General features: G+C 38.8%; 1 long non-coding RNA gene across 2 annotated transcripts in view; it reads right to left on the minus strand.

Annotated features, from left to right (window-relative positions):
- Positions 1-26,093, minus strand: part of LOC111185507 (uncharacterized) — a 267,106-nt gene that overhangs the window by 79,583 nt on the left and 161,430 nt on the right. The window contains exons 3-4 of one of the 2 annotated variants that reach the window (XR_016392850.1): positions 8,975-9,111; positions 1,758-8,392 (exon numbers count right to left, since the gene is read on the minus strand). This is a non-coding gene — a long non-coding RNA (uncharacterized LOC111185507). Of the gene's footprint in view, positions 1-1,757; positions 8,393-8,974; positions 9,112-26,093 lie in introns of those variants that run through there. The other variant, XR_002647561.2, reaches the window with a different exon arrangement.

Here is a 26,093-nt window from a genome sequence, read left to right on the forward strand (position 1 = left end):
TATAAAAACAAGACCCATGTATATGCTGACTACAAGAGACCCACTTCAGACCTAGAGACACATACAGACTGAAAGTAAGGGGATGGAAAAAGATATTCCATGCAAATGGAAACCAAAAGAAAGCTGGAGTTGCAATTCTCATATCAGACAAAATAGACTTTAAAATAAAGACTATTAGAAGAGACAAAGAAGGACACTACATAATGATCAAGGGATGGATCCAAGAAGAAGATATAACAATTGTAAATATTTATGCACCCAACATAGGAGCACCTCAATACATAAGGCAAATACTAACAGCCATAAAAGGGGAAATCGACAGTAACACATTCATATAGGGAACTTTAACAGACCACTGTCACCAATGGACAGATCATCCAAAATGAAAATAAGTAAGGAGACACAAGCTTTAAATGATACATTAAACAAGAGGGACTTAATTGATATTTATAGGACATTCCATCCAAAGACAACAGAATACACATTTTTCTCAAGTGCTCATGGAACATTCCCAGGATAGATCATACCTTGGGTCACAAATCAAGCCTTGGTAAATTTAAGAAAATTGAAATTGTATCAAGTATCTTTTCCAACCACAAGGCTATGAGACTAGATATCAATTACAAGAAAAGATCTGTAAAAAATACAAACACATGGAGGCTAAACAATACACTACTTAATAATGAACTGATCACTGAAGAAATCAAAGAGGAAATCAAAAAATACCTGGAAACAAATGACAATGGAGACACGACGACCCAAAACCTATGGAATGCAGCAAAAGCAGTTCTAAGAGGGAAGTTTATAGCAATACAATCCTACCTTAAGAAACAGGAAACATCTCGAATAAACAACCTAACCTTGCACCTAAAGCAATTAGAGAAAGAAGAACAAAAAACCCCCAAAGTTAGCAGAAGGAAAGAAATCATAAAGATCAGATCAGAAATAAATGAAAAATAAATGAAGGAAATTATAGCAAAGATCAATAAAACTAAAAGCTGGTTCTTGGAGAAGATAAACAAAATTGATAAACCATTAGCCAGACTCATCAAGAAAAAAAGGGAGAAGACTCAAATCAATAGAACTAGAAATGAAGAAGGAGAAGTAACAACTGACACTGCAGAAATACAAAAGATCATGAGAGATTACTACAAGCAACTCTATGCCAATAAAATGCACAACCTGGAAGAAATGGACAAATTCGTAGAAATGCACAACCTTCTGAGATGGAATCAGAAAGAAATAGAAAATATGAACAGACCAATCACAAGCACTGAAATTGAAACTGTGATTAAAAATCTTCCAACAAACAAAAGCCCAGGACCAGATGGTTTCACAGGTGATTTCTATCAAACATTTAGAGAAGAGGTAACACCTATCCTTCTCAAACTATTCCAAAATATAGCAGAGGGAGGAACACTCCCAAACTCATTCTACGAAGCCACCATCACCCTGATACCAAAACCAGAAAAAGATGTCAAAAAAAAAAGAAAACTACAGGCTAATACCTCTGATGAACATAGATGCAAAAATCCTCAACAAAATACTAGCAAACAGAATCCAACGTCACATTAAAAGGATCATGCACCATGATCAGGTGGGGTTTATTCCAGGAATGCAAGGATTCTTCAATACACGCAAATCAATTAACGTGATACACCATATTAACATACTGAAGGAGAAAAACCATATGATTATCTCAATAGATACAGGGAAAGCTTTCGACAAAATTCAACACCCACTTATGATAAAAACACTGCAGAAAGTAGGCATAGAGGGAACCTTCCTCAACATAATAAAGGCCATATATGACAAACCCACAGCCAAAATCATCCTCAGTGGTGAAACACTGAAAGCATTTCCACTAAGATCAGGAACAAGACAAGGTTGCCTACTCTCAACACTCTTATTCAACATAGTTTTGGAAGTTTTAGCCACAGCAATCAGAGTATAAAAAGAAATAAAAGGAATCCAAATCGGAAAAGAAGAAGTAAAGCTGTCACTGTTTGCAGATGACATGATGCTATACATAGAGAATCCTAAAGATGCTACCAGAAAACTACTAGAGCTAATCAATGAATTTGGTAAAGTAACAGGATACAAAAGTAATGCACAGAAATCTCTGGCATTCTTATACACTAGTGATGAAAAATCTGAAAGTGAAATTAAGAAAACACTCCCATTTACCATGGCAACAAAAAGAATAAAATATCTAGGAATAAACCTACCTAAGGAGACAAAAGACCTGTATGAAGAAAATTATAAGACACTGATGAAAGAAATTAAAGATGATACAAATAGATGGAGTGATATACCATGTTCTTGGATTGGAAGAATCAACACTGTGAAAATGACTCTACTACCCAAAGCAATCTACAGATTCAATGCAATCCCTATCAAACTATCACTGGCATTTTTCATAGAACTAGAACAAAAAATTTCATAATTTGTATGGAAAAACAAAAGACCCCGAATAGCCAAAGCAATCTTGAGAATGAAAAACGGAGCTGGAGGAATCAGGCTCCCTGACTTCTGACTATACTACAAAGCTACAGTAATCAAGACAGTATGGTACTGGCACAAAAACAGAAAGATAGATCAATGGAACAGGATAGAAAGCCCAGAGATAAACCCATTCACATATGGTCACCTTATCTTTGATAAAGGAGGCAAGAATATACAGTGGAGAAAAGACAGCCTCTTCAATAAGTGGTGCTGGGAAAACTGGACAGGTACATGTAAAATTATGAAATTAAAACACTCCCTAACACCCTACACAAAAATAAACTCAAAATGGATTAAAGACCTAAATGTAAGGTCAGACACTATAAAACCCGCTCACAGGTCAAGTGGTAGTCACGTCCTCTCAATGTCCTCCTCCAACACAAGGCAAGAGTTAAACTATCTACTTCCATCCAGTGATCCTGTTCAGTGATAATTCTGAAACTAGAAATCCTCTCATGCCAAAACACTGGATGGGTAACAGGTTTTGTGGAATGCACAGCAGTACACACAGAAGCTAGGGTGTGCCTTAACTCTCCACAATTTCACCGAGTCCCTATGTCTACAGTACACAGAGGGGACACAGAAGGGACAGCATTAACAAGAAAATCCTTTTCTAATCTCTGCCCTTACACGACCCCACCCTATCAACTTTCCAGAAGGAAAGGCAGAAATGAAACAGATCAAAGTCTCTACTTTCTCTGCTCAGTGCCCTCAACAGACAACATAAATGTGCAGAACCATACCTTTATCCTGCCTTGTGCCTTTCCTATTCAGCACCCTGTGCAAGATCAGAGGTTTCTGGGAGCCTCACTGCCTACACGCTCCTGCTCTGCTGTCAGTCTCATAGCACTCCTCTTTCTCCACCCACGACAGGGCTCAGCAACTCACCAATGAGCCTTCATTCAGAGCCAAAAAGAAAGGGAAAAGTGGGAGTAAAAGAACAGAACTCCTAGCATGAGTATCCCTGATATAAACCTCCATAAACACTTCGGCATTGGCAACCCCCTCCTCCAGCCCTAATAAATCTACTTCTCTAAGGTAGGGACCAGCAATGTGCATTTTTAATTGCTCTTCCAAGGTGAATTTTACCCAGTTCTCCAGGTGAACCACTGGATTTTATGATTCAGAAAAGGAGCAAGGCAGAGTTTAAATATCTTGAACAGAAATTTAAAGGCAAAAAACAGGCATTTTAAAGTCACAACACAGGAAGGAATTTTGCTGTCAGACTTATACAATTTTTAATTTTTTAAGAGAACAATTATTATCGGCAAACATCTGAAGGAAATCTGGTCCATCTATTTTACTTGTTTTGACATCTGCAGATAAAGACAAGCTGGAGGGAAAAACAGGTTTAAGGTTTGCAGCAATTAGTTAATTAGTGACTGATTATTTGAGGGGTGGGATAGGGAGAGTGGGAGGGAGGGAGATGCAAGAGGGAAGACATATGGGAACATATGTATATGTATAACTGATTCACTTTGTTATAAAGCAGAAACTAACAAAAAAAAAGGAGGGAAGGATATGATAAAAAAATAAAATAAAATAAAGTGTGGCTTAAGTATACCACAAATGACATCAAAAATAAATAAATAAATATAATAAAATAAAATAAAATACAATACAATACATGCAGCTCTGTGCTTCTCCAGAGGGGAGAGTTACAAATTACTATGGTGGTTGTTGCTGCTGCCACCGCTGCTACTATTGTTGTTTTTAAAAGATTGCAGCCTTCAGATGTTTATGAATATTAATATTGTTAGGTTTGTCAGGTTGACATAGCCACCTCGGTTCCCTTCTGCCAGCAGGACGTAAAGCACTGGGAGTCAGAATTGCAAAGGAATCCACAATGTAAATGCAACCTGGGAAGCCGCCTCTTTCCTTCCCACATTTCCACACCTTGTTCGTTTTGATACATTGACCAAAACACACCTGCAGTGGGATTGCTGGGTCGTATGGTAGTTGTATTTGTAGTTTTTGAAGGAACCTCCATACTGTTCTCCATAGTGGCTGTATCAATTTACATTCCCATCAACAGTGCAAGAGGGTTCCCTTTTCTCCACACCCTCTCCAGCATTTGTTGTTTGTAGACTTTTTGATGATGGCCATTCTGACCGGTGTAAGATGATATCTCATTGTAGTTTTGATTTGCATTTCTCTAATGATTAGTGATGTTGAGCATTCTTTCATGTGTTTGTTGGCAGTCTGTATATCTTCTTTGGAGAAATGTCTATTTAGGTCTACTGCCCATTTTTGGATTGGGTTGTTTGTTTTTTTGTTATTGAGCTGCTTGTAGATTTTGGAGATTAATCCTTTGTCAGTTGCTTCATTTGCAAATACTTTCTCCCATTCTGAGGGTTGTCTTTTGGTCTTGTTTATGGTTTCCTTTGCTGTGCAAAAGCTTTGAAGTTTCATTAGATCCCATTTGTTTATTTTTGTTTTTATTTCCATTTCTCTAGGAGGTGGGTCAGAAAGGATCTTGCTGTGATTTATGTCATAGAGTGTTCTGCCTATGTGTTCCTCTAACAGTTTGATAGTTTCTGGTCTTACATTTAGGTCTTTAATCCATTTTGAGCTTATTTTTGTGTATGGTGTTAGGGAGTGTTCTAATTTCATACTTTTACATGTGGCACATATATACAATGGAATATTAATCAGCCATTGAAAGAAACGAAATTGAGTTATTTGTAGTGAGGTGGATAGACCTAGAGTCTGTAATACAGAGTGAAGTAAGTCAGAAAGAGAAAAACAAATACCGTATGCTAACACATATGTATGGAATCTTAAAAAAAAAAATGTCATGAAGAACCTAGGGGTAAGATGGGAATAAAGACACAGACCTACTAGAGCATGGACTTGAGGATATGGGGAGGGGGAAGGGTAAGCTGTGACACAGTGAGAGAGTGGCATGGACATATATACACTACCAAATGTAAAATAGATAGCTAGTGGGAAGCAGCCACATAGCACAGGGAGATCAGCTAGGTGTGACCACCTAGAGGGGTGGGACAGGGAGGGTGGGAGGGAGGGAGACGCAAGAGGGAAGAGATATGGGGATATATGTATACATATAGCTGATTCACTTTGTTATACAGCATAAACTAACACACCATTGTAAAGCAATTATACTCCAAAAAAGATGTTAAAAAAAACCACACCCGCTTCCCTAGCTAGCCCGCTAGCCCTCTCATGCTTGTGTTCTCTCCAGCTTATTTACCCTCCCCCTCTCCCCTCCATTCCCCTAGTACCCCTTCACTGTGCTCTTTTAAACCCTTGGACACACATTCTCACTCAAACCCTTCTAGTAACACTTCCTCTACCTTCTCTCCTAAACTGAAACTTGGCGTTGCCCAGATAATGATAATACTGAACTCTCAAGTGTACACAGATCCTGGTGATGTCATCTTTCCTCCCCCCCGCTAATCCACCCCTAGTCCCATCATCCCCAAATCTCAGGGACTACAAGTAGGTCATTATCAATCTCAGTATTTCTGCTTCCTCTGCTGATTCACCATTTCCATTCAAGGACTCCTCTCTCCTTTGAACTTCCTCTGTCTGACCATGCCACCCTTTTCTGATCTCCCTCTTTGTCTTCTAGCCTCTGGGGGACCTCCAAGCTTTCCTGTTGGTACTGCCCCTCCCCCACTGAGAGGCCACACATGGTCTAGACCCCCAGCCACAGCCACTTGACCACCTCTACTCCAAATCTGCTGCTTCAGCTCCATCTCGTGCCGATTTAAGTTCCACCTACAGGCCCAAAGCCAGTGCTTCCAGCACTGGGATAATTTTCCTACAACTTAACTGACATTCTCTTTGCAACCCCAAAGCATGGCAAGCAATAGGACGCGGTGCTTAGGATTAAACTCCACAGGTAAAGTCCTGGCTTTACCACTTACTGCTGTCGTGGTTCAGCACAAGCTATTGAACTTTCCAGGCCTCAGCTTTCTCATCCATAAAATGATGACAATAATATCGTCTATTTCATAGGTTTGTTATGAAGACTGAAAAAGAAACCTCCTTAGTATAATTTAGACTTTATGAAGGTAAGCGAAAGCCCAACTCAGACTAGCATAAAAAAACAAAAGTGTTTTATTGGCTCACTTTTCTCAAAGTCCAGAGTAAAGGTAGGCTTCAGCCTTGGATTGATTCAGTGGTTCAGCCATGGATCAAGGATCTAATTTCTCTCCCTCTGTTCTGTCTTCTAAGGTGTCAGATTCAGTTTAAGGCTGGTTCTCCCTCATGCTTATGAGAGGCTATCATTGGATTATAGGCTTCCTCATCCAAAACAAAGGAGTGAAGAAAATGGTCACTTTGAAAAGCTCTCCCAGAATAGTAATGGAGGACTTTTCCAGACATTCTTAGAAAACCTCTCAGGTCCCATTGTCCAGTGTGAATAACAAGCCCATTCTGGAACCATTGCCTGGATCAGAGGAATTACTAATTGGCTCAGACCTGCTCAAATGGACCAATCACTGTAGCATAAGAGAGGGGATTACAAACCCTGGAAAATATTTATCTGCCTATAAACTGCACAGTAAGTATGAGATGGAGACAGAGAGGGGAATGGATGCTGGGGAAATGACCTAAGACCCACTGTGCAGAGTCAACTCCTTAGTTAATGACGGGTAATTAGTAAACACTATGCTAATATTAGCATTTATTATTATGTCATTTTTACCTTTGATGACTACTTCTCATTCTTCTTTGTATTATCATTTATTATTCACATGATAGTCTCTCTATACTCTCCCATCCTCAAGCTTGTCAATACTTAAGGCAGTGTGCTTTCCTGAGTTTTTTTTACCCCTAACGTGGTTCACCCCAAACTCTGTACCTAGCAGAGTGAATAAAAAGAAGAGAGTTTCAATAAATGCTGGTTGAATACATGAATAGACTATAAAACTGGTTCTACCCAGTGACAAAGCCTCTCTGGCATGAGTTAAAGATTATGCAATGTTCTAATGCCCTTCAGTAAAGGACAACTTAACACACTTAAAAAATATTCTTTCTTATACAAAATAATATTACGAACCCCCCATTGATTACCCAGGCACAGACAGCGAATATGTCTTTGTTATCTTCTAACTGATCAGTAAAAGCTTATTCTTTAACACAATTACACACAATTTATTCTTTTTCAGTTTTCTCTCACAATAACTTTTGAAGTAGATGATTCCATTTGACCAGACTACATGCAGTACAAAGAATACTATGAGACACGTGATTTTTTTTTGGTCACTGTACCCTCATAATGAAAGCTAAGAAACCTTCAAATGGGTACTTTTTAACTAAGAGCTATACTTCTCAAAACCACAAATTAACAGGAAAAACTCCCATATTACACGGTACGAAGTTATAAAATATTTATGTAGGAAAAGACTTCCCTGTTCAGATTATTCTTTAAAATGTCCCATTTTACATAAAATATACTTCAATTTTAAACCAACTTAGATATATGCCTTATTCTGCCTTGTTGTTTTTGGTAAATAACATCACTTCCAAAGAAGTTTATTTTAATGTTTTTAAAAAGTAGGTAATATTAGCAATTCTATAATGCAACTTCCTAATGGGTAGCTGTAATTTTTAGATAGACATGGTAAATGGCTCGGTACGTGAGGGTTTTTTTTAATTCTTTGTATTTCTTTTAAATTCTGCAGGATTCCAGAATTTTATTACCTGAAAATTATCTGACTTTTAAAAAATATATTATTAAACTTGAAAATGTCTTTGAGAGAAGAAAAGTGTGTGGAAGACTATAAAACATACTGGCAGCCTAAGAGTAAAATGAGGGAAAATGTGGATTCCCTGTCTTTTAACTGAGAGGCTGTAGCAATGCAGAACCTTCACTTCTTGTCTGTGGAGACCATGCAGTGAATTTTAAGAGTGGAATCTGATGAAAGAGTAAAACAAGAAATGTTTAGAGAATATAAACTAGTCAGACTATCTGAATTTCATGAAAAAGATAGTAATAAATTTAAAACTAATTATAGCACATGAGTCCAATCCGGGTAAAACTACATATATAAAGCTATATTATACATTTGACATCTAATAATCCACGTGCACAACCTCTCACGTTTTTATTTCATGTGCCTCTTAAAATTGCCACCTTGGTTATCTCTAGCCTCAAGCTTTCCACCATCCAATACAAAGTACAGCCTCAGAAAATAATGAAACAACATGAAGGATAGTTAATGCAGTGGACAGTAGTAGTACATCCCCATAGAATTTGATGCCTGACGCAACTCCATGAAGTAGATATTGTCGCCTGAGGCCAAGATGCTAAATAATTTTTCTCTATGCTTCTGAGTATTGGGAATCAGGTCCCAAAGCCCCTAACTGCATTGCAATGTGACATCTAACCAATAAGTCTCTTTCCCAAAGCAACATCCAGCAGAGAAAGTGTGCACCGTTGATCTCATACATCCAACTAAATAGCCAAAAGGCTGTGCAATGTAAGTTATTCTATTACCTCTGTTGGATTTGGGGGATGAGTCACTTGGGTGAGTCTTCTGTTGTTTCCTCAGTGATCAGCATGCTTGATGGAGCAGCCAAAGTTCATTCAAACCCGTACTCCCTGCAGTCTCCACTCTGGCTTTTCTGGCGACCCTAAGTATAGAAACAGTTTAGGATGCAACAAACATACTATAGAAAGAGCCCTAACCTCAGTCATGTTTACAAATGACCGCTTTGAGATGCACAATATCACTCAATATTTGAAAGAAAAAATTAAGAGAAAAATTAAGTGCCTTTTTTGCCCATAAAATTTAAACAATATGGGGGCTTCCCTGGTGGCGCAGTGGTTGAGAGTCCACCTGCCGATGAGAGTCCGTGCCGAACGACACGGGTTCGTGCCCCGGTGCAGGAGGATCACACATGCCGCGGAGCGGTTGGGCCTGTGAGCCATGGCCGCTGAGCCTGCGCGTCCGGAGCCTGTGCTCCGCAACGGGAGAGACCACAGCAGTGAGAGGCCCGCGTACCGCAAAAAAAAAAAAAAAGAAAAAAAAAATTAAACAATATGAATTTTTTTAAATGTCTCACTTGTGGGTAGATAAATTGATGCACTCATGATGGATTTAAATTTTAAATATGCATACCTTTTGAGCCAGTAATTCCATTTCTATAAATGTATCCCTCGAAAAGTATTCAAAGATACATGCAAAAAATATTACAGTGTTGGGGCTTCCCTGGTGGCACAGTGGTTAAGAATCCGCCTGCCAATGCAGGGGACACAGGTTCGAGCTCTGGTCTGGGAGGATCCCACATACCGCGGAGCAACAAAGCCCGTGCACCACAGCTGCTGAGCCTGCGCTCTAGAGCCCGTGAGCCACAACTACTGAGCCTGCATGCCACAACTGCTGAAGCCTGCATGCCTGGAGGCTATGCTCTGCAGCAGGAGAGGCCACCGGAATAAGAAGCCACACACCGTAGCAGAGCAACTAGATAAAGCCCCTGCGCAGCAGCGAGGACCCAACGCAGCCAAAAAAAAAATTACAGTGTTGAATAAGAAAGTAGCTAAATTTATTACAGTAAATCCATGCAATGGAATGCCATGAAGCCTCTAGAAAGAATAAGGTAAATCTATATATACTGATATGGAAAATATCCCAATTTTATTGCAGAGTGAGGAAAAGCAGTTTGATAACAAATCTTTAATATGATTTCTATTTGCACATTATGATCTTATTTGTGAAAAGGCTGTATATGTATTTTTTTCCTTGTAGACATAGAAATTTCTGGAAGTACAAGATACACAAAATACTGATAGCCTGTGGAGTGGGAGAAGGGCCAATGTGGGATACAACAGGACCTTAACTTTCCACCTTATCTTTCCTTTATGTTGAAAATTTTTACCATGAGAAGGGCAAAAAATTCTCTTCTCCCATGTCTTGGCTGTATGAGGGTGAATATGGATGATGTAAATGTTCCATGTAAAGAACCTGTCAGACACCTGGAACCCATGAATGTTGGTTCTCCCATTCAAACACGAGTGTGTGTGTGTGTGTGCACACACACAAACACACAACCCACTCCTTTCCAACACCTTTTGAATCCTGACACCATTTTACATGCCACCAATCTTACCATACATCTCCATTATCTTTTAGATATCCTTATTCCATTCAAGGGAGAATTGAAGAAAGGCACAAGGAGAAGATTTAATTTGGACATTGTTGTCCCCTAATACCTAGCTTAGGTTTTTTCAAAAGAGAAAGGTAGTATTTTATTTTCCATTTTCAAAACAGCAGGAAATACCTTCCCAGGTACTCTCAGTGACATAGGAAAATACTTCGTCCTGCTCCCTACTCCAACCAATCTTGAAAGAGAGACTGGGGTGGAACATTTAAAACATGCCTCGGGGCTTCCCTGGTGGCGCAGTGGTTGAGAGTCCGCCTGCCGATGCAGGGGACACGGGTTCCTGCCCCGGTCCGGGAGGATCCCACATGCCGCAGAGTGGCTGGGCCCATGAGCCATGGCCGCTGAGCCTGCGCGTCCAGAGCCTGTGCTCCGCAACGGGAGAGGCCACAACAGTGAGAGGCCCGTTCATGCATAATGATGTTGAAATAACCCTCCGTGAATTGTGGGGATTCTGACAGGCAGTGAAATTTATGACTCCTTTCCTCCATCCCAAATCACAGAAACAGCAAAAAGCTATCTTCCACGTCAAGGGTCTCCAAAATAGATGTTGATCTCACACCCCAGCAGTAAAGAAACTTTGAACAAGCATCCTCAATGTATTTTTATTTACTTATAAATCATATACATCACACCATTGTACTAATATATTAAAATATTAGCAAATATAAAAGTAGAAAATAAAATGGATGAAATTTAAAATACACAGAAAATCAAGCATCTAGTATTTTCTTCCCACACTCACCCAATGGGATACTGTTCCAAGTAACTCAAATAGCAGCTACCACGGTGTCTCATACACAATTATGAAATTTACATTTGTAATATCACATGAGTTATTATACCAATGAAAAAGTTTCAGGACAATGCTTTCTGTTTTAATGCCTCCTCAGATGGCCTAGAAGTATATAATTAAATTGAGAAAATAAATAATTCTTCTTTCAACTTGTTGGAGGGAGAATGGATAATATTTAATGAGTCCTTTCTCAGTGCCAAGATTTAAAACATCTCATATTTAATTTTCCCAACAACTCTGTATGGTGGACCCTTTACAGATAGAGAAAGAGGATTAAAGTGGTCCAAGATCAACTAGTTAGAAACTGGTAAGGGACAGTATCAGAATCTGGTTGGACTTATTTCAATATCTAAACATTTAGTCCTCTTTACTGCCTAGAAAAGAAAAACATTAGGGGTCAAAAATGTGTAAACATGGTGGGCTTCCCTGGTGGCGCAGTGGTTGGGGGTCCGCCTGCCGATGCACGGGACACGGGTTCGTGCCCCGGTCCAGGAGGATCCCACATGCCGCGGAGCGGTTGGGTCCGTGAGCCATGGCCGCTGGGCCTGCGCGTCCGGGGCCTGTGCTCCGCTACCGGAGAGGCCGCAGCGGTGAGAGGCCCGCGTACCACAAAAAAACAAAAACAAAAATGTGTAAACATGGTTATAGAATCTGAGATCACAAAATACTGTGGAGTCAAAAAGATGAGAAGCAGTTTGAGAGTTGGGCCTTCTCTCCTATATCCATGATTTCTATCTCTCTCTCTTTTTTTTTTTTTTGTGGGATCTTAGTTCCCTGACCAGGGATTGAATCTGGGCCCTCATCAGTGAGAGCATGGAGCCCTAACCACTAGACCGCCAGGGAATTCCCTCTGTCACTCTCTTGCTACATAGAGTGATTTTTCTGTAGCTAAAGTGGAATAGGACCCTGCTGTATTAATCCCTGGGCACAGTTAACTCTAAGAATTTTGGTAGGAGAGGTTTAGGAAAAATTTTTTTCACAAAATTTTAAGTTATCACTCTATATCCTATTACTTTCTTCAAATTGAAAATAAAACCCACATAGATTTTTTTTTAACTTTAAATTGTGCATATCATTTATGTGAAAATTCTTCTTCAAAGAACTTACTCTGAGTCAGTGGTTTTCAATGGCAGAGAAATTTTGGCTCCTAGGGGACATTTGGCAATGTCTGCAGACTGTTTTGGCTGTCACAACGAGGAGTGGAGGTGCTACTGGCATCTAGTGGATAGAGGCCAGGGATGCTGCCCACCATCCTAAAGTGCACAGGACAGTCCCCTACAACAACAACAAAAAGTTTCCTTCCCAAAATGTCAATAGTGCCAAGTTTGAGAAACTTTGCTCTAAGGAAATAATCAGTAATATGTCAAAGATGACTATCCAGATGTGTTCATTAGCACTGTTTGTGACAGTTTCATAATCTGAGACTCATTAAATTACAGTGCCTCCATTCACTGGAATGCTGTAGACATTAAAATGATGTGCAAGTTTTTAATAATATGAAGAAATGCTCATGATATTTATCCTAAAATAATATATTTAGTATGATTAGAGCATTGTAAAAGTATACATATACTTGTGTATAGGCCTGGAAACTACTTTGAAAGAGTATCAACCAAAATATTTATACCATTTATTTTACCATTTATTTCTAAAGAGTGGTAGGGAATTCATACAAAAGATACTTCACAATTAATGTCATTAAAAATACCTATACCATTTATCATCCTGAGGAGAAGGACATTTGATATAAGCCATTTTCTCAAAAGCTACACAAACTTCTTAAGTATATAAGGCTTTGTACCCTTTCTTTTCTGAATGTGTCATTGGAAGAGTTTTACTTCCTGACATCAAGTTCTTTAATGGTAGAACAGAGGAGCTGCAGGTGTTTCTCACCAGGTGCCTCCTGATGGCAGCAGGCAGAGTTCACTGGGTATTTTTGTTCAAAGCCAAAATAGCACCTACTATTCTCATTCCTTCTCTTTAAAAGCCTTCATTGTCATACTATGATTCAAAAGTAGAATTACTCGCTTCCACCCACACCAAAAACAGTATGGTCATGACACTCTGCAAATTCAATAAATGTTTCAAACATCATGAACACTCATCCCCAGTTGAGAATGTTTTATGAGTAAAAGGCATTATGATATTGTCTGCTATGCAGCCTTATAACTTCCATACTGGGGTTTAAACTGTTGATGTTGCTGATAAATTACCGTTATTTTAGTGACCAGTAGCCTCATGTGAAGAAGGAAGCAAAATGGCAACAAGTTCTCATAAATACCACAATGTTTATATCAATCAACAAAACTGATTAGTTTTGCTCAGCAGTATAACTGAACTTCTAATCTGGGTTGGAGAGAAAGGGAAGGTGGGGGTGGGGTGAAGTGGGGACAATTTGGCCACGCTACTTGATGTCAATATAATACAAGTAGAAATTTAAAATTTTTATGGTATAGTAAAGGAAAAAAAAAACTCCCATAAAAGAGATAGATCTCCTCTACAGAAGAATTCCAAATAATTTGAGTAGATATTGCCCCTCAAGGAGGTGGGACTTAGCTCTCCATCCCTGAGTGTGAGCTGTGCGTAGTGACTTGTTTCCAAAGAGTAAGAGTATGGAAGGATGAAAAAAGTAGCTTTACAGTGGCGATCCGGACAAGCACCACCTTCACCACGTGATCAAGGTTAACATCACTAGTGATAAGTTATGCGGACAGTATACTCTCTTGATATGATATAATGAGAATGGCATTTCACTTCTGTGATCTTCCACAACCATATACTAATCATGAGGAAAAACTTCAAACAAACCCAAAATGAGAGACATTCTATAAAAAAGCTTGATTTCAAAACTGTTAAGGTCATCACAAGACAAAAACAAACAAACAAAACACAAGAACAGAAAATCTGAGAAACTAGCATAGACCAAAGAAGGTTAAGAAGACATGTAATGTCTCCTGGATGATTCTGGAACAGAAAAAGGACAGTATTAAAAAAACTATTAAAATTTGAATAAAGTATGGAGATTAGTTAATAGTAATGAACTAATGTTGGTTTCTTAGTGGTAACAAATGTAGCATAGTAATATAAGATGTAAATAATAGGAAAAACTAGGTGAAGGGTATTTGGGAACCCTCTGTAATATCTTTGCAACTTTTCTGTAAATCTAAAAGTATTCTAAAATTAAAAGTTTATTTAAACAAACATTTTAAAGTACCACAAAACTATCTGTCCTGTTAGAATTTTTTTTAAGTTATGGGTAAAAATGAACATTAAAACTGGAATTAATTAGATAATAAAAGAATAGTATGAACAATTTTATGCTAACAAATTTAATAACTGAGATGAAAGGAACAAATTTTCTGGAAATGACTGAAACAAACAGAATATATGAATACCCCTATTAAGTAATCAAATTCATTATTAAACACCATCCCAAACTCTAGGCCCAGATAGATGGGCCTAGATCAGTCTGTCACTGATGCAGTCTGTTGCACATTTAGGGGGAGAAGAACACAAATCTCATGCTAACTCTATCATAAAATTAAAAGGGGGAAAACAATTCTTATTTTATGAAGCTGACATAATCTCAATAGCAAACCTGATAAAGATGTGACAAAAAAGAAAAGCACAAATCAACATCTCTCAGAAATATGTACACAAGCATCATTTTTTTTAAGTCAAATGTTTTAAGCAATACATAAAAAGAATAACACACCATTAGCAAGCAGGGTTATCTGAGGTATGCAAGGCTGGTTTAACATTTGAAAATCAATATACATAACTTACCATGTTCAGACTAAAAACAAAAATCCATATGATAATCTCAATAGATGAAGAATAAACATTTGACACAATGTAACACCCATTCCTGATTAAAACCCTCAGTCAACTAGGAACAGACTAGAACTCACTTCATCTGATATAGGGAATCTATGAAAAACCAATAACTGACATTACACTGTATGGTGAAATATTGGGCGTTTTCTCACTAAACAATAATAAGGCAAAAATGCCAATCCTCACTACACCTATTGAATGGGGATCCATCTGTTACAATAAGGTAAGTATTGGGTGGGCCAAAATGTTCGTTGTTTTTTCCGTAAGATGGCTCTAGCAACACTTAGCTGTTTTTAACTTCATTCGAAACAATTTTGTTAGACTGTATTGTGACAGCAGTCATATCAGCGTGCATTAAAAAAAAGACATCAAAATTGGTGAATTTTTGTGTAGCCATTTTAATATTGAAGATGGAAGAAAAAAAGGAACATTTTCAGTATCTTATGCCTTATTATTTCAAGAAAGGTTAAAACCAACTAAAACACACAAAAAGATTTGTGCGGTTTATGGAGAAGGTGCTGTGACTGATCGAACGTGTCAAAAGCGGTTTGCGAAGTTTCGTGCTGGAGATTTGTCACTGGACGATGCTCCACGATCAGGTAGGCCAGCTGAAGTTGATAGCGATCAAATCAAAACAATAATTGAGAACAATGAATGTTATATCACACTGGAGAGAGCTGACATACTCAAAATATACAAATCAAGCACTGAAAATAAAGCACCACCTTGGTTATGTGAATCGCTTTGATGTTTGGGTTCCATATAAGTTAAGCGAAAAAAACCTTCTTGACATACTTCCGCATAAGATTCTCTACTGAAATGTAATGAAAATGTTCCGTTTTTAAAACAAATTGTAACGGGCGATGAAAAGTGGATACTGTACAACAATGGGCAACAGAAGAGATCCTGAGGCAAGTGAAATGAACCACCACCAACCACACCAAAGGCCGGTCTTCAACCAAAGAAGGTGATGTTGTGTATATGATGGGATTGGAAGGGACTCCTCCATTATGAGCTCCTGCTGTAAAACCAAATGATTAATTCCAACAAGCACTGCTCCCAATTAGACCAACTGACAAAAAGCGTCCAGAATTAGTCAACAGAAGACACATAATCTTCCATCAGGATAACGCAAGACCGCATGTTTCCTTGATGACCTAGCAAAAACTGTTATAGCTTGGCTGGGAAGTTCTGATTCATCCACCGTATTCACCACACATTGCACCTTCGGATTTCTATTTATTTCGGTCTTTACAAAATTCATTTAGTGCAAAAAATGTCAGTTCCCTGGAAGATTATAAAAGGCACATGGAACAGTTCTTTGCTCAAAAACATAAAAATTTTTGGGAAGATGGAATTATGGAGTTGCCTGAAAAATGGCAGAAAGTAGTTAAGAATAGGGATGGGACCTGCACCAGTGGGAGGGAGCTGTGAAGGAGGAAAGGTTTCCACACACTAGGAAGCCCCTTTGCGGGCGGAGACTTCGGGTGGCGGAGGGGGTGGGGAGCTTCAAAGCCGCAGAGGACAGCACAGCCACAGGGATGCGGAGAGCAAAGCGGAGAGATTCCCGCACAGAAGATCGGTGCCGACCAGCACTCACCAGCCTTAGAGGCTTGTCTGCTCACCCGGCGGGGCAGGCGGGGGCTGGAAGCTGAGGCCCCAGCTTCGGTCGGATCCCAGGGAGAGGACTGGGGTTGACAGCGTGAACACACCCTAAAGGGGCTAGTGCGCCACAGCTAGCCGGGAGGGAGTCGGGAAAAAGTCTGGAGCTGCCGAAGAGAAAAGAGACTTTCTCTTGCCTCTTTGTTTCCTGGTGCGCGAGGAGAGAGGATTAAGAGTGCCGCTTAACGGAGCTCCAGAGATGGGCGCGAGCAGCGGCTATCAGAGCGGAACCCAGAGATGGGCATGAGACACTAAGGCTGCTACTACAGCCACCAAAAAACCTGTGAGCAAGCACAGGTCACTGTCCACAGCTCCCCTCCCGGGAGCCTGTGCAGCCCGCCACTGTCAGGGTCCCGTGATCCAGGGACAACTTCCCCGGGAGAACGCACACGCTCGTCAGACTGGTGCAACGTCATGCTGGCCTCTGCCGCCGCAGGCTCGCCCCACATCCGTACCCCTCCCTCCCCCTGGCCTGAGTGAGCCAGAGCTCCCGAATCAGCAGCTCCTTTAACCACGTCCTGTCTGAGGGAAGAACAGACGCCCTCAGGCGACCTACACGCAAAGGCGGGTCCAAATCCAAAGCTGAACCCCAGGAGCTGTGGAAACAAAGAAGAGAAAGGGAAATTTCTCCCAGCAGCCTGAGGAGCAGCGGATAAAAGCTCCACCATCAACTTGATGTACCCTGCATCTGTGGAATACCTGAATAGACAACGAACCATCCCAAATTCAGGAGGTGGACGTTGGGAGCCAAGATATATATTTTTTTCCCATTTTTCTTTTCTGAGTGTGTATGTGTATGTTTCTGTGTGTGATTTTGCCTGTACAGCTTTGCTTTTACCATTTGTCCTAGGGTTCTGTCCATCCATTCTTTGTTTTTGTTTTCTTTTTAAAGTTTTTTTCTTAATAATTATTTTATATTTTAACAACTTTATCTTATTTTATTTTACTTTATTTTATTTTATCCACTTTCTTTCTTTCGTTCTATTTTCTCTCCCGTTTATACTGAGCCCTGTGTATAAAAGGCTCTTGGTGCTCCAGCCAGGAGTCAGTGCTGTGCCTCTGAGGTGGGAGAGCCAACTTAAGGACACTGGTCCACAAGAGACCTCCAAGCTCCACATAATATCAAACGGTGAAAATCTCCAAGAGAGCTCCATCTCAACGCCAAGACCCAGCTTCACTCAACGACCAGCAAGCTACAGTGCTGGACACCATATGCCAACAACTAGCAAGACAGGAACATAACCACATCCATTAGCACAGAGGCTGCCTAAAATCATAATAAGGCCACAGACACCCCAAAACACACCACCAGACGTGGACCTGCCCACCAGAAAGACAAGATCCAGCCTCATCCACCAGAACACAGGCACTAGTCCACTCTAACAGGAAGCCCACACAACCCACTGAACCAACCTTAGCCACTGGGGACAGACACCAAAAACAACAGGAACTACGAACCTGCAGCCTGCAAAAAGGAGACCCCAAACACGGTAAGTTAAGCAAAATGAGAAGACAGAAAAACACACAGCAGATGACGGAGCAAGGAAAAACCCACCAGACCTAACAAATGAAGAGGAAATAGGCAGTCTACCTGAAAAAGAATTCAGAATAATGATAGTAAAGATGATCCAAAATCTTGGAAATAGAATACCTACAAGAAACGTTTAACAAGGACCTAGAAGAACTAAAGAGCAAATAAACAATGATGAACAACACAATAAATGAAATTAAAAATTCTCTAGAAGGGATCAATAGTAGAATAACTGAGGCAGAAGAACGGATAAGTGACCTAGAAGATGAAATAGTGGAAATAACTACTGCAGAGCAGAATAAAGAAAAAAGAATGAAAAAAACTGAGGACAGTCTCAGAGACCTCTGGGACAACATTAAAAGCACCAACACTCGAATTATAGGGGTCCCAGAAGAAGAAGAGAAAAAGAAAGGGACTGAGAAAATATTTGAAGAGATTATAGTTGAAAACTTCCCTAATATGGAAAAGGAAATAGTTAATCAAGTCCAGGAAGCACAGAGAGTCCCATACAGGATACATCCAAGGAGAAACACGCCAAGACACATGTTAATCAAACTATCAAAAATTAAGTACAAAGAAAACATATTAAAAGCATCAAGGTAGGGCTTCCTTGGTGGCGCAGTGGTTGAGAGTCCACCTGCCGATGCAGGGGACACGGGGTTGTGTCTCGTTCCGGGAAGATCCCACATGCCGCGGAGAGGCTAGGCCCCTGAGCCATGGCTGCAGAGCCTGCGCGTCCGGAGCCTGTGCTCTGCAACAGTAGAGGCCACAACAGTGAGAGGCCCATGAACCACACACACACAAAAAAGCAACAAGGTAAACACTACAAATAACACATAAGGGAATACCCATAAGGTTAACAGCTGATCTTTCAGCAGAAACTCTACAAGCCAGAAGAGTGGCAGGCCATATTTAAAGTGATGAAGGAGAAAAACCTACAACCAAGATTACTCTATGCAGCAAGGATCTCATTCAGATTTGATGGAGAAATTAAAACCTTTACAAACAAGCAAAAGCTGAGAAATTCAGCACCACCAAACTACCTTTACAACAAATGCTAAAGGAACTTCTCTAAGCAGGAACCACAAGAGTAGGAACAGACCTACAATAACAAACCCAAAACAATTAAGAAAATGGGAATAGAAACATACATATCAATAATTACCTTAAATGTAAAAGGATTAACTGCTCCAACCAAAAGACATAGACTGGCTGATTGGATGCAAAGACAAGACCCATATATATGCTGTCTACAAGAGACCCACTTCAGACCTAGGTACACTTACAGACTGAAAGTGAGGGGATGGAAAAAGATATTCCATGCAAATGGAAATCAAAAGAAAGCTGGAGTAGCAATTCTCATATCACACAGAGTAGATTTTAAAATAAAAACTATTACAACAGCCAAAGAAGGAAACTACATAATGATCAAGGGATCGATCCAAGAAGAAGATATAACAATTGTAAATATTTATGCACCCAACACAGGAGCACCTCAATACATAAGGCAAATACTAACAGCCAGAAAAGGGGAAATTGACAGTAACACAATCATAGTAGGGTACTTTAACACCCCACATTCACCAATGGACAGATCATCCAAAATGAAAACAAAACAGGAAACACAAGCTTTAAATGATACATTAAAAAAGATGGACTTAACTGATATTTATAGGACATTCCATCCAAAAACAACAGAATACACTTTCTTCTCAAGTGCTCATGGAATGTTCTCCAGGATAGATCATAACTTGGATCACAAATCAAGCCTTGGTAAATTTAAGAAAACTGAAATTGTATCTAGTATCTTTTCCGACCACAACGCTGTGAGACTAGATATCAATTACAGGAAAAAATCTGTAAAAAAATACAAACACATGCAGGCTAAACAATACACTACTTAATACCGAAGAGAACACTGAAGAAATCAAAGTGGAAATCAAAAAATACCTAGAAACAAAAGACAATGAAAACACAACGACCCAAAACCTATGGGATGCAGCACAAGCAGTTCTAAGACAGAAGTTTACAGCAATACAATCCTACCTTAAGTAACAAGAAACATCTGAAATGAACAACCTAACCTTACACCTAAAGCAATTAGAGAAAGAAGAAGAAAACACCCCAAAGTTAGCAGAAGGAGAGAAATCAGAAAGATCAGATCAGAAATAAATGAAAACAAATGAAGGAAATGATAGCAATGATGAATAAAACTAAAAGCTGGTTCTTTGAGAAGATAAACAAAATTGATAAACCATTAGCCAGACTCATCAAGAAAAAAAGGGAGAAGACTCAAATCAATAGAATTAGAAATGAAAAAGGAGAAGTAACAACTGTCACTGCAGAAATACAAAAGATCATGAGAGATTACTACAAGCAACTCTATGCCAATAAAATGGACAACCTGGAAGAAATGGACAAATTCTTAAAAATGCACAACCTGCCGAGACTGAACCAGGAAGAAACAGAAAATACAAATAGACCAATCACAAGCACAGAAATTGAAACTGTGGTTACAAATCTTCCAAAAAATAAAAGCCCGGGACCAGATGGCTTCACAGGCGAATTCTATCAAACATTTAGAGAAGCACTAACACCTATCCTTCTCAAACTATTCCAAAATATAGCAGAGGGAGGAACACTCCTAAACTCATTCTACGAGGCCACCATCACCCTGATACCAAAACCAGACAAAGATGTCACAAAGAAAGAAAACTATAGGACAATATCACTGATGAACATAGATGCAAAAATCCTCAGCAAAATATTAGCAAACAGAATCCAACAGCACAGTAAAAGAATCATACACCATGATCAAGTGGGGTTTATTCCAGGAATGCAAGGATTCTTCAATATATGCAAATCAATCAATGTGATACACCATATTAACAAATTGAAGGAGAAAAACCATATGATCATCTCAATAGATGCAGAGAAAGCTTCCAACAAAATTCAACACCCACTTATGATAAAAACCCTGCAGAAAGTAGGCATAGAGAAAACTTTCCTCAACATAATAAAGGCCATATATGACAAACCCACAGCCAACATCGTCCTCAATGGTGAAACACTGAAACCATTTCCACTGAGATCAGGAACAAGACAAGTATGCCCACGCTCACCACTATTATTCAACATAGTTTTGGAAGTTTTAGCCGCAGCAATCAGAGTATAAAAAGAAATAAAAGGAATCCAAATCGGAAAAGAAGAAGTAAAGGTGTCACTGTTTGCAGATGACATGATACTATACATAGAGAATCCTAAAGATGCTACCAGAAAACTACTAGAGCTAATCAATGAATTTGGTAAAGTAGCAGGATACAAAATTAATTCACAGAAATCTCTGGCATTCCTATACACTAATGATGAAAAATCTGAAAGTGAAATTAAGGAAACATTCCCATTTACCACTGCAACAAAAAGAATAAAATATCTAGGAATAAACCTACCTAAGGAGACAAAAGACCTGTATGCAGAAAATTATAAGACACTGATGAAAGAAATTAAAGATGATACAAATAGATGGAGAGATATACCATGTTCTTGGATGGGAAGAATCAACATTGTGAAAATGGCTCTACTACCCAAAGCAATCTACAGATTCAATGTAATCCCTATCAAACTACCAGTGGCATTTTTCACAGAACTAGAACCAAAAATTTCACAATTTGTATGGAAACACAAAAGACCCCGAATAACCAAAGCAATCTTGATAACGAAAAATGGAGCTATAGGAATCAGGCTCCCTGACTTCAGACTATACTACAAAGCTACAGTAATCAAGACAGTATGGTACTGACACAAAATCAGAAATATAGATCAATGGAATAGGATAGAAAGCCCAGAGATAAACCCACGCACCTATGGTCACATTATCTTTGATAAAGGAGGCAAGAATATACAGTGGAGAAACGGCAGCCTCTTCAATAAGTGGTGCTGAGAAAATTGGACAGCTACATGTAAAAGTATGAAATTAGAATACTCCCTAACACCAAACACAAAAATAAACTCAAAATGGATTAAAGACCTAAACATAAGGCCAGACACTATCAAACTCTTAGAGAAAAACATAGGCAGAACACTCTATGACAGCAAGATCTATCAATCACAGCAAGACCCTTTTTGACCCACCTCCTAGAGAAATGGAAATAAAAACAAAAATAAACAAATGAGACCTAATGAAACTTCAAAGCTTTTGCACAGCAAAGGAAACCATAAAGAAGACCAAAAGACAACCCTCAGAATGGGACAAAATATTTGCAAATGAAGCAACTGACAAAGGATTAATCTCCAAAATTTACAAGCAGCTCATGTAGCTCAATATCAAAAAAACAAACAACCCAATCCAAAAATGGGCACTAGACCTAAATAGACATTTCTCCAAAGAAGATATACAGATTGCCAACAAACACATGAAAGAATGCTCAACATCATTAATCATTAGAGAGATGCAAATCAAAACTACAATGAGATATCATCTCACACCAGTCAGAATGGCCATCATCAAAAAATCTACAAACAATAAATGCTGGAGAGGGTGTGGAGAAAAAGGAACCCTCTTGCACTGTTGATGGGAATGTAAATTGATACAGCCACTATGGAGAACAGTATGGAGGTTCCTTCAAAAACTAAAAATAGAACTACCATATGACCCAGCAATCCCACTACTGGGCATACACTCTGAGAAAACCATAATTCAAAAAGAGTCATGTACCAAAATGTTCATTGCAGCTCTATTTACAATAGCCAGGACATGGAAGCATGCTACGTGTCCATCAACAGATGAATGGATAAAGAAGATGTGGTGCATATATACAATGGAATATTACTCAGCCATAAAAAGAAACGAAATTGAGTTATTTTTAGTGAGGTGGATGGACCTAGAGTCTGTCATACAGAGTGAAGTAAATCAGAAAGAGAAAAACAAATACCGTATGCTAACACATATATATGGAATCTAAGAAAAAAAAAAGGGTCATGAAGAACCTAGGGGGAAGTCGGGAATAAAGACACAGACCTACTAGAGAATGGACTTGAGGATACGGGGAGGGGGAAGGGTAAGCTGTGACACAGTGAGAGAGTGGCATGGACATATATACACTACCAAACGTAAAACAGATAGCTAGTGGGAAGCTGCCGCATAGCACAGGGAGATCAGCTCGGTGCTTTGTGACCACCTAGAGGGGTGCGATAGGGAGGGTGCAAGGGAGGGAGACACAAGAGGGAAGAGATATGGGAACGTATGTATATGTATAACTGATTCACTTTGTTATAAAGCAGAAACTAACACACTATTGTAAAGGAATTATACTCCAATAAAGATGTTAAAAATAATAAAAATAAATTTAAAAAAAGAAAATAATTAAAAATAATTTTAGCAGAGTAACATCAAAATGTGCAGACTAAAAACATATAAAACATTGCTGAAGAAATTTTTAAAATGAAAATTACATATATATGTGTGTATATATAGATGTATGTAATATATATGTTATATATACACACTGGCATAACTTACACAGTTATTTGATACTTAACAGAGGCACCAAAGCAAACTAATGGAGAACTGAAAATCTTTTCAATAAATGGTGATGGAACAACTGACTATCCATATGGGAAAAAATAAACCATGACCCCTACCTAATACCACAGACAAAAATTAATTCAAGGTGTATCACAGACCTAAAGTAAAATCTAAAACCATAAAACTTTTAGTGAAAACATAGGAGAATATCTTCATGACTTTGGGTAGGCAAATGTTTCTTGGGCAAGTCATACAAAGTAATAAGCATTAAAATTTGATAAATTATAATTCATCAAAATTTTAAACTTAAGTTCATCAAAAGATGGCATTTAAAAAGTGAGTAAACAAGGCAGAATTATGTGCAAAGCATATCTGATAAAGGATGTTATCCAGATTATACAAAGTGCACCTCCATCTCAAGAATAAAGAGATAAATAACCTAAAAACTGAGCAGAAGTTTTAATCAGTAACTTCACAAAAGAAAATATACAAATGGCCAATTAATACATGAGAAGTTAATAGTAAAAACTGGAAATAGTCTGTGTCCATCAACAGTAGACTGGATAAACTGTGACACATTCATTCAATAGGATACTATTCAGCAAAAAAAATGAATAAATTACTGAAACATGCAAAAACATGGATGAAGCTCAAAAACTTTATGCAGTGTGAAAGAAATCTTACACATAGGAACACCTATTTGATTTGATTCATATGAAATTCTAGAAGACGCAAAACAAATCTACGATGAATAAAATCAGGACAGCAATTGCCTCTGGAGATGTGGGGCAGAGACTGAGTGGGACAGGACATGAGGGAAATTTCTTGCACCTTGGTAACATTCTGCATCCTACTAGGGGTTTGGACTACACAGCAAGACACATTTGTCAAAATTCAGCAAGTGTGCAGTTTACATTTCGTTGCATATACTTCTTTTTAATTAAAAATTTTTTCTTCCATTTTTATTGAGATGCAATTGGCACACAGCACTGTGTAAGTTTAAGGTGTACAGCATGGTAATCTAACCTACATACATCATGAAATGATGACCATAATAAGTTTAGTGAACATCCATCACCTCATATAGAATAGAAAAAACATTTTTTCCTTGTGATGAGAACTCCTAGAATTTACTCTAACAGCTTTCATATATAATGTCCAGCAGTGTTAATGATATTTATCACATTGTCCGTTACATCCCCAGTACTTATTTACCCTGTAACTGGAAGTTTGTACCTTTTGATTGCCTTTATCCAATTGCCCCTCCCCTCACTCCCCCCTCTAGGAGCCATAAAACTGATCTCTTTTCCTATGAGTTTGTTTGTTTTCGAAATATAATTGACCTACAACACTATGTTAGTTCCTGGTACACAACATAGTGATTCCATTTATTTATATATAATTTTTTTTTTTTTTTTTTTTTTGCGGTACGCGGGCCTCTCACTGTTGTGGCCTCTCCCGTTGTGGAGCACAGGCTCCGGACGCGCAGGCTCAGCGGCCATGGCTCACGGGCCTAACTGCTCTGCGGCATGTGGGATCTTCCCGGATCGGGGCACGAACCCGTGTCCCCTGCAACGGCAGGTGGACTCTCAACCACTGCACCACCAGGGAAGCCCTATATATAATTTTTAAATTCAACAAAATAATTTATAAATGAATACTGAACTCTAGTTAAAGATAAATACGCATGAGGAAGCATGTAGGGGGAAATATACTGAACACTGCAATTTATTTTGAAATGTATCCAAAAGAATATAATGACAATGCATAGATAGAGCAATGGGTACATGAACAGATACATGGTAAACAGTAGGATAAAAGGGTAATGGTAGAATCCAGGTGGTGGGTATATTGATCTTCGCCCTAAAATTATTTCAAAATCTCTGAATGTTCATAATAAAATATTAGAAAAACCGAAATTAAGGACAATTTAGAAGTAAACTATGCTAAATATAATAAACTATAGAATAAGGTTAAATTTATGGTGATAATAGTTTGAAGTGATGATGCAGTCAACAAACTGTTACACTAGGAAAAAGTACTTGAGAAACTGGAGAAAGTACTTGAGAAACAGTTGTACTTGAGAAAGTACATTGAAGTACACT

Source organism: Delphinapterus leucas, chromosome 3 (genome assembly GCF_059928025.1).
Source record: "Delphinapterus leucas isolate spDelLeu-1000000601 "Yukka" chromosome 3, BTC_Dleu_Yukka2, whole genome shotgun sequence".
Taxonomy (NCBI): Eukaryota; Metazoa; Chordata; class Mammalia; order Artiodactyla; family Monodontidae; genus Delphinapterus; species Delphinapterus leucas.